Source organism: Passer domesticus, chromosome 1 (genome assembly GCF_036417665.1).
Source record: "Passer domesticus isolate bPasDom1 chromosome 1, bPasDom1.hap1, whole genome shotgun sequence".
NCBI lineage: Eukaryota > Metazoa > Chordata > Aves > Passeriformes > Passeridae > Passer > Passer domesticus.
Genome location: NC_087474.1, coordinates 16,363,673 through 16,372,857, shown reverse-complemented (window position 1 = coordinate 16,372,857; position 9,185 = coordinate 16,363,673). Strand labels below are relative to the sequence as shown.

Genomic DNA, 9,185 nt, shown 5'->3' with positions numbered 1-9,185 from the left:
ATTTTTGCAAGCTTTCAAATTGATTAGGGGATGCTAGGGTTTTTCCCCCCACCTTACTCCTACCCAAATTCATAAATGAATGACACAAAAATTTTAAAATCAGACTTCACTATGTAGAAAGTAAAAAATGAGGGGAAAGAGCAGCAAAAATCAGACCCAGTGAATACTCAGAAGCTGGACACAATTCTGCTGTCTGTAAATTAAAGGGTTAGATTGAAATTCTAACCCTTTAAACAATTCCTTTAACCATGGCCATGACTAAAGCTTCCTAGCCTTAATATCTTACTGTAAAAGTGGAGCTGTGGTTTTCTTGAGAGATTGATGTAATGGCCTGCTGCAGTGAGGCTAGGTACCAGGGAAACAGCTTTTTGGGGAGGTGGGGCTGAGAGGAGTGGTTCTATTTTTATCTGCCAATAATTCTGAGTTAAAAGAGGAAGAAAGAATTAAAATTTTTATTTAAACTTTTTATTCAAAAATTGTGTTTAACATGGAATGAGGATTTATGGTTTAGCAGTCTATCTGTAGTTGTATGATTATATATATATGCACATGTGTATATAATGTACATCCTACAGATTGTATATGTATTTCAGTTTGTTGTGCATGGAATATCATGCTCACTGGATCAGTGTGAGCTGTCTTGACTGGTGCATCTCAGATCATGAGTTGAAAGAGATGTGCATCCCAGTGAAGAAAGAGATCCCTGTGGGTACCAGTCTGCTGCATCATCACATCCAGATGGGATCTGTTGTCCTTCCTGCACAAAGCCAGTTTGATGTCACAGAGGGACCACTCAACTTCCCTGAGCTGTGCTGTCAGGTTCAGGGCTCCTGCAGCCCAGAGCTCCATCTGGCCTTGACCCCAGGCTGGTTTTGTGTAGCTCTGTTGCTTGACCTTGGTTCATTGTCACTGAGGAAGCTGTCACTGAGCTCTGAGAGTCTGCAAACTGAAACCGTGCAAGATAAAAGTAAAAACAAGCAGAACTGAATGTGCTGAGCTGGAAACTGTCTCGGGGATTGGGGACAAATACTGACATGGAATCTAAAAATCTAAGGGAGGAATCAAAGGCTTAGAAAATGGCATCTCTGCAACTGTGAGGACTTGTACTGATTTACTGGGGTATTTTGACATGAATGAAAGACATTTGTTATTAAATACAAAGTGTGTAACACCAATAAAAAGCAACAGAAACCACTTCTTTTCTCTTCTTTTCCCTTCTCCCTTTTTCTTTTCCATATGGATCCTCATCTCATCAGCTCCTTCCTGACCTGTCTGAAGGATGCTTCTCTGATCAGCCTGTGGACAAAAGTGCCTCTTGATACCCTTTTACTGTTCTCATTTCACTCTGTGAATCATACAACCCCCAAGGCACACTTGGCATGTGGTGCTGTTCTCTCACTGCTCTTGACCCCAATGTCCACACTGGCATGGCGTGGTGGCCCTGGAGTGGCTGCAGTGACCAGCCAACCCTCTGGCCACCCACAGGTGATACCCAGCTTGGTATCAGGGCCAGAGGAGCAAGAAAAACATTCTCAGCCCTGATGTGAGTGTCTGAGGCTGGAATAGGGACTGGGGACCCAAAATGCTCTGCACTATTTCTTGTAAAGCCAGGTGAAAATAACTGGTTTCCAATCACAGCAGTCACCAGTCACTGCTGGGCCCTGGCAGAGGTTCCCCACCTTGCTGTCACAGCCAAAGTCACCAGCTGTCTCCAGAAGCACACTCTATTCATACATGGCAGTCTCTCTGCTGCCTTCAGATCCCTCTGATTAAAGAAATCATCTCATTTTGGGAGTGTCACTTTGGGAGCAGCCTTCATAAGCTCCATGTTTGGATGTACTATTTGTATAGATGGCATTGATATGCAGCCAAAGCCTTACTGAACTTCTGTTGGTATTCACTTGGTCTGGCCATGGAAGAAATACGTGTGTGTGGCTTCTGGCACATGCTCTGCAACTCCTCAGACCAAAGTGGACATGCTGCATCTCCTTGTCTCTCATGTCCTTTAGACCAGACCCCTTTTTACCAGCAGCATGTTTCTTGGTGCCAGTCTCTTCATCTCACTTCTGATGCCAGGTAATTAAGCAAGCAGAAGGGCATTGGACAAAACAGATAACCTGGGCAATTTAAGCTGGACTGAAAGTATACCTTGATTCCATATGTTTTAATCTGAGGGGGTTTTGTTTGGTTGGGTTTGTTATTTGCTGATTGTTTTATTTGTTTGTTTTTAAATGAAGATGCCAACATAAAATGTTTGGCAATTTAGATGTCCCTGAAATGTCAGTTCTGAGGACCAGATTTGGAACAGGATTTATGTCTGATTTTGTTAGAGTATCCATTTTGGCATACAGTGGAAGTTGCATCTACTTTACTACTTGCAATCAGACCGATCAATACCCATACCAATCTAATTTTTATTATATCCACATTGTGTGGATTTCAGCTGTAGATTTAAATGCATGAACAATTCATGCTGTTTTCCAACTGACATTTAAAGAAAAAACTTGGAGGTTGAAAAATAGTAACATTCAAAGAAATTATAGATATAATTTTGTACTTAAAGTGGTTAAGAAATTACTTCTGTGTATTCTTAACTAAAGAGAGGAATAAAGAAATGATGGAGAATCAACCAAGAGGCAAAGGCAGAAGACAGGGAAGTGGTTGTAGTGTTAAGAAGGAAGTTCATAACTCATTAATGTAGGGGAATTATTTGAAGATATTGATATTATGGTGTACAAGGGATGAGCAATAGCTTTCTAGAGCTTCTGGCAAAATTTCAGATATGAGTACAATGGCTGCGAATAAATGGAAGTTTTTTCATTAGGTTGATAATTAGACAAAAAAAATAGGGGGAAAAAGCTGTAAAAAGGACCTTCTTTTATCTGGAAAAAAATACAGTGATATTGAAAGCTGTTTATTACAGAGAAAGACATGACCTCAATCTGGCCTATAAACTTTGTACTTGGATGATTTTCTATACAACAAAAACCCCATAAATGTTAACTCCAAAGTAGCAGTGAGACATGATAGTATTGAGAGGTCTCCAAAGATACAAAGTGTGAAGTAGATATAGACAAAGTATAAAAATATATCCAGTGAACTAAACTGCCCACATGGCTGAATCACTTGGGAACCTGGAAAAGTAGAATGTTGTACATCAGAAAGAGACAAAGGTGCTCAGGAATAAAAGGCTTCCTAGTCACACTGTGAGCTTCTGCTGTGTAGAAACTGCTGCTGCCCAAACTCCTCTAAGGAGACCAGTCTCTGGTGTAAGCTGAAGGCAGAAATGTTATTGCATGTTGTACAATATCTTTGGGCACTTGCTAAAGAGGCAAAAGATACATTTTGGAGAGAGACTCACAGCAGTCTATCAACTGGAAAATAAATTATCCTGTCCTGCAGCCCACTCCATTATACCCCTTTGCCCTTAGCTGCCTCTTTTGAACTTGGATTCACTACATTTCCAGGCACATCTGAGCTTAGACAACATATTATGTAGCACAAGGGAGAGCAGGTGGTCCTGTGCAGCCCTGTTTGTGTTCTGCCTAATCTGAAAGATTGGCTTTTGGAGGAGGGGCAGGGATCTGGGGGCAATATATGCAATTTATCATCACTCTTTTCACTGACTGTGAGAAACTGCTACACCTGCTGCTCTGCTTCAGATGGGCTTTGAAATATTGGCAGGCTGAAGGACATAGGAGTTTTTCTTTCATGATAACAAAAATAAGCACTTTGTTCTGGTATCTGTAAAGCTAAGGCAGTTTCCTACAAGCAGCGATAATTTGAGAGCAGTTTCTGGCTTGCAACTGATACATAAACAAGGGTATTTTTGGAAGTGCTGGTTGCTTTTATTATTAAAAAAAAGGAAAGAAAAAAAGAAAATCACTGCTAATTTTCAGTTTGCTGAGTCTTTTAAAACATAATTTCCAAAAGAAACACTTTGAATTATCAGGCAGAATATAACTCTTTGCTGTGAGACAAAATCAGCAGTGCTTAGTGTACCCTGACTACTAGAAATCATTGTGCTCTTGGAAGGGATCTGTGTGTCTTTATGCCACAAAAAGTTCCAACACTGTTCATCTGTGAACCAGAACCCAGAATACAGAATACCCAGAAAGCAAATGTCCACTGATGTACACAACATGTCCAAAGGGAATCAGAATGTGTTAGAGGACTGGCATGATGCCTACAACCAATCTGCTGGTATGGCTGTCCTGAATGAAAAAAGACCCAAAACACAGTAGCTCAGAGTCTGTGTTGGAAGATGAAAGCTGTGAGTGCATTTTCTGTGTTTGCCAGGCACTTTTACAGAAAACTGGGAAAATTCACTCCTGATTCATTGAAGGTTTTCACAAATCTGCAGATGCCAGGCCTGAGTCTGAGGTGCAGGAGAAGCCACGTGCCACTGTGTGACTGTTGTGGCATCAAAACTAACCCGGCCTCCCCGGTGTGGAAATTGGGGAAGGCGGCTGCCCTGCCGAGGGTGCCATGCCTGGGGTGAGCACAGGGCGCCGGGTCCTGCTTTCCAGTGCTGCCTGCCCCATCCTGCCTGCCCCACTGGCTGACAGTGTCCATCCAAACACCCACCCCACCAACCAACCCACCCATTCATTCACAGAGCATACCATACACCTTTCCTTCAACTTCTTCTTCAATCTCACCTTGCAATGGGTCCTCCCACCACCCTCTTCCCTTGCTGCAATACCACAGCTGCCTGTCCCACTCCCTGCAGTGAGTGGTTTTACCTGCACTGCTGAAAGCCTTGGGGCTAATTTGGGCATTTAGGGAAGGCAATAACAGATATGCTAACTGTGCATATAGATAAGGTAATATTTTATTTGGAAAAAAAAAATACAGTGTCCAAACAGCATTTAAAAATGGATTGCAAGAGGAAGCTGAATTTCTCTTGTAAATAATAAAAATTAAAATTTTCTACTGTAAATACAACCTGTAATTGTACTTCAATTAAACTTCATTGAAGTTCATTTATTTAAGCAGGAGTGAATTATTTTAGTTTTGTTCGTCACCTGCTGTGTGACTGACTGTGTAACATTAGCATCTACATCTGTGTGGGACTAATATTACTGTGCGTCTTTGAAGACAACAACCCTGGAATTTCAGAAAAAAGGGTTTAATTAAGTGTTGGATTTTACTTTATGGCAACTCTGCAACCTGATTCATTTCAAGTGAATCACAGAAGTGCCATGGAGTCCAGTGGGAGCAAGACTGGATTATTGCAAAATGCAGGCTTAAAATTAATTATATATTTATTAGCTTTAAAACAATTATCCATGACATTCCCTCTTAACCTTTTCATTATTGTTTTACACAGCCTAAAATAGCTACCCATGAAGTGGCTCTAAATGTGAGCATGAACAGGACATCATACCTTCCAAAACAATTAAAATTCTCATTCACTCTTTCCATCTTTCATGCTTGCCATGTGTAATGAAGCTGAAAGACAACAAGGGACATGGTCACTGGAGATGCTTGTCAAGTCCATGATTGAAGCTACTGAAGCTCCCTGCTGATATGGCACATGAAAACTTAGCTAAAGAAGTGCTACAGTTCCAAAGTCAAACATTCAGCTACTAAAAAATAACCAAGTCATACTTTCAAGGCAGCCTTAGCTCAATTTCCCTACAGATACCATTTGTAATATAGTATTTAATTACATCATCACAGAAAAGTTACTCCTGAAATTTCCTCCTAATACCTTCTCTGAGTATATGTGTATCTACGTAACTCTATGAGTTGGGTCTTCATTTCTTCCAGAGAGGATTGTCTTAGAACATAGCAGAGAGAGATTTGATCTAAAGTCTTGATTTCCTAAAGTTTCAAAGGCAAAGTTAACCTGGCATTACCACCTTGACTGAGGAGAGCTGTGGGCAGATCACAGAGGAGAGAGGAGCCCCAGGGTCTCTTTCTCCCATCCAGTACTCCTTATATTTTACTAGAAGTACAGTTCACTCATCGACCAAAGAAAAAGCCTTTGCCCAGTTGGAAAGCTCATCCATGCTAGCTAAGCATTGAGGGTTTTATTTTGCTCTGGAGACAGGGAAAATGCAGTATGGTTTTAAATTCTGTCACAGAGGAAGGGTACACAGGAGATAGGCAGACATTCCAAGGAGGACTTTGGAATCAGGTTGGTCAGGGATTGGAAGGTGTCAGGAAACATCTTGCAAATCAGTGGGAATGGGAGTGGAGGAGCAGCTCTGCAAGTCTCCCTTTTCCTTTGGCAGTAGCTAATTAGTCTCTAAGTCAGGAACAGATTTCCAGTGAAAAGCAAAGCCCTGTACTGGCTGTTAGCAAGCAATTATTCATTGCCATTCAAGCAATTACTGCTGCCTCTGAGACAGCAGCTACTTTCTTCTTTGAGAAACACAGGAGACAACTTTCCATTAAGCAGTCAGTCTTGTTTAGAGGAAAATTAATAAATAAAAAATAGAAATAATCTATCAAGGCAACATTTCATATTTTTGATTTTTAAGTGAAAAATCTGAGGGAACCCACTGATGTAGAAAACAGTCCAGGTTTTTTACTCTACCCGAAGAAAAATAAAAGGAAAAGCCCAAATAATGTAAAACCTTTTTTGTGGAAGATTTACCTTATGTTTTCAAAAATTATGATATCCTCTCCAGCTGGTAAAAAAAAAAAAATCACAGCTCACAAGTTGGTGGGGAACAAAGAGTTTGCAGTCTTTACTATCAAAGACTTACTTGGTTTCAAGTGTTCCAATTCCTGATTATTTTGACAGGAACCTTGAAAGGATGAATGTGTCTGTCCAATGCCAGGTGACACTCTAGGTGGTCTTGCTGTGCACTCTCAGGGTTGCTGAAGATCCTTATCTGAAGGCATGAGAACAGCAGCCAGATTGCACATCCAGAATCACACAGACCCATGCACAGTTCAACGGGCATTTATTTATCTGGATATGAGCACTATACATGCCTAGGTCTCCACTGTGCTAAATTTCAGGGGTTTTTGCAGGACACCTATTTATAAAAAGCTAATAATGAACAGGACCAAGTGGAAGCGAATGGCACAGCAGTGAGAGGGCCTGTCCTTGTAGAAGCGGTGGCAGTGGCAGATGAAGCACACTGGCTCCGCAGCCTGGCTGCGGAATTTCTCTCACAAGGAGGCCGAGCCCACAGTCCCGTAGCAGAAAAATCGCTCCTAAAAGCCGATGTGCTGCTCTCCTGGAGGGTTTACGAGGCACAGCGTGGCATAACCGGCACGTTTCTCTTTCAGCCCTACAAGAGTATTAGAAGGCTTTCCCAGGAGTTTCGCCGACTTAGCTCACCGTACTTTAATGGCCTGAGGCAGGATGAGGGCCACTAAGGCGGCGGGGCAGCCTGGGCCGCGCTCGGGAAGCACGGACGGCTCCGGAGCGGCGGGGCCGGGGCCGGGGCCGGGATCAGGGCCGGGATCGGGGCCGGGATCAGGGCCGGGATCAGAGCCGGAATCGGGGGGCCGGGGCTGGGGCCGGGATCAGAGCCGGGATCGGGGGGCCGGGCCGGGGCCGGCAGCGCGGCACGAAGGGCTGGCCGGGCTCGGGGCACGCTCCGTTCGCTGCCGCTGTTCGGGCAGAAAGGCACCCCCAGCAGCCATCTGCCGCCCTGCTCCCGCCCGCCTGCCGTGCCGTGGCTCCAGGGGAAGCATCTGACTCATTTACCCTGCGCTGATAACATATTGCGGGTATTCTGCGGAGAGCAGCTGAGCTTTTTGGTGCCTCCTGATGCCTAAAGAGCGTTTTGTTCCTTTTGCCTTCACTGCCTACGCCGGTTCCTCCGTGATGGTTTGGGGGGCAGAACCTGTCATCCCACGTGATGCTGCTTGCTTTGGTACATCTGCATCTACCGGGAGAACTGGGGTGTTGGTCCTGCTGAAGACATCAGAAAATCCTCTGTTAAAGGGGTTCTACCTGCCAAATAAATTAGTGTTTACCTGAAAGTGCACAGCCTGCTACAAATGTTCATAAAACTTTGAATTAATATCTTAAAATAATCTAACATTATTGTGGATCTATTTTAGTCCACTATTTTCTGTATTTTATTTTGTTTTGTTTTATTTTATTTTATTTTATTTTATTTTATTTTATTTTATTTTATTTTATTTTATTTTATTTTATTTTATTTTATTTTATTTTAATTTTTTTCCTTTCAATTTATTTTCTTTTAATTTATTTTATTTTATTCTTCAGCTTGCTTGTTATGCTCCAGCGTTGCTCTTATGCATGCACACATGTTGCTATTTGTACATCAGGATCAAAGAAAAAAAAGAAAGACACTCTATTGCTATCTCTTTTCATCCTCCCCTGAGGATGCTGTGATTTAGTCTCTAATCTGGAGGGCACTGTCATTGGGAACAATGCCAAGTCCTTTTTTCATAGCATGTATGAGACTGAAATGACTCATTAAAATTCTTCCCCACCTTCGTGCGCAGTGTTTGCTGTGGCTGCGCTGCTGTTTGACTGTCTGTGTCAATACCGTCTGGCCACTCTGCTCCTGTGGCCGGGGACTGCCTTGTTATCCCTTTCTGACCCTGCCTTGGAATACTTGCAGGATTGTATTCGGATGCCTTCCAAGTTTCAGCATCTTCCTTTTATTGATTTAATGGCCTCACCAGTTTTGTCTGCTTCTGGTTTTTTCAGCTCATTTATCTTGGTTACGTTTTGTTAATTAAGACTAATGTTTTATTGAAAAATATCTCTCTTCGTTCCCAAGCTGAGCTTTTGAAGTGAGTAGATTTGAGTAAAAATTTTAAAATGAGCTATTAATGTCACCACTGCAAAGATACTCTCTCTTCACCTATAATTTCCACATTGGCCTGGAGGGGATTCCCTTTCCTGACTGGTAATCAAACAGTTACCAGTATGTCTGTAAGCCTAGTCTATTGCTGACTGCTCTACTAGAGCCAGTCTTACTTCTGAAAGTGAGACTGGTTTATATTATATTATATCCCAAATGAAAGGACAATAAATCTTTTATCTTCAACTCCTTAGTATAATTTTATAAATTAATCTGAATTCTTGTTTGACTACTAAGTTTGAGTATCAGCAGATGCTGCCTGGGAGCAGGAGGTGAAAGGAGTTACACATGCTAGACCAATCTCCGTCTCATTTACCTTGCCTAGGAACATGTGAAAATGTGAGAGCTGCTTGGGTGATCCCAGCACTGCCAGAG

At 42.3% G+C, this 9,185-nt stretch overlaps 1 long non-coding RNA gene across 2 annotated transcripts; it reads right to left on the bottom strand.

Moving 5' to 3' along the window:
* Nucleotides 1-443: 443 nt before the first annotated feature.
* On the bottom strand, nt 444-7,841 carry LOC135293634 (uncharacterized). 2 transcript variants are annotated; one of them, XR_010355758.1, is made up of 4 exons: nt 7,676-7,841; nt 6,720-7,253; nt 5,390-5,454; nt 444-946 (listed from the first exon to the last, which is right to left on the bottom strand). It is a non-coding gene; the product is annotated as an uncharacterized LOC135293634 (long non-coding RNA). The 2 variants fall into 2 exon arrangements; XR_010355757.1 differs by having other exon boundaries at nt 6,720-6,848.
* Nucleotides 7,842-9,185: the final 1,344 nt, after the last annotated feature.